The 492-nt window shown below is 68.9% G+C and overlaps 1 protein-coding gene across 1 annotated transcript in view; it reads right to left on the bottom strand.

The window, feature by feature from the left end:
* The window catches only part of LHX2 (LIM homeobox 2), a 40,204-nt gene extending 39,720 nt beyond the window's left edge, over positions 1–484 (bottom strand). Inside the window, exon 1 of the mRNA XM_019510883.1 lies at positions 275–484. The gene's annotated coding sequence lies outside the window, so the exon portion shown is untranslated. The remainder of the gene's footprint in view (positions 1–274) is intronic.
* Positions 485–492: the final 8 nt, after the last annotated feature.

Below are 492 nucleotides of genomic sequence, written 5' to 3'. Positions count from 1 at the left end.
ACCGGCCGAGGCTGTCGGGGCAGGGCGCGGGGGCAGGGGCGTCGGGGCTGGGCTCTAGTCTGCTGCGTGGGCCCGGCGCATCCCTCTAGGAGGCTTCTTCGGGGCAGGGCTCATTGCCCCGGCGCCCGGCTCTGGCCCAGCGGGCGGGAGGCTGCGCGGCTGCGGGGAGGGGGCAAGGCAACCAAAAAAAACCAAACCAAAACCAAAAAAAAAAAAAAAAAAAAAAAAAAAACCGGGGGGGGGGAAATTAAACCATCTTCGGCGCGGCACAAACCGAGAGAAAACGAGGCGGCCCCTACATGGCAGCGGGCAGGGGCACGGGGAGGGCTGCCTGCCGGAGCCCGCGCGGTGCGCGCACAGTCCGGGGGCTAGTAGCGGCGGCGGCGGCGGCAGCAGCTCCTCGGGGGCAAGGTTTGCTCCTTCCCCCGCTCCTCCCCCAGGCCCCGGGAGCTCATTGGGAAGGGGCAGGCGCCGGGGGGAGGGAGAGGGGCT

This window comes from Gavialis gangeticus, unplaced genomic scaffold (assembly GCF_001723915.1).
Source record: "Gavialis gangeticus isolate Ggan-Ray unplaced genomic scaffold, GavGan_comp1, whole genome shotgun sequence".
Lineage (NCBI taxonomy): Eukaryota > Metazoa > Chordata > Crocodylia > Gavialidae > Gavialis > Gavialis gangeticus.
The sequence above is the reverse complement of the archived record's forward strand: the minus strand, read 5'-3'. Positions and strand labels throughout refer to the sequence as shown.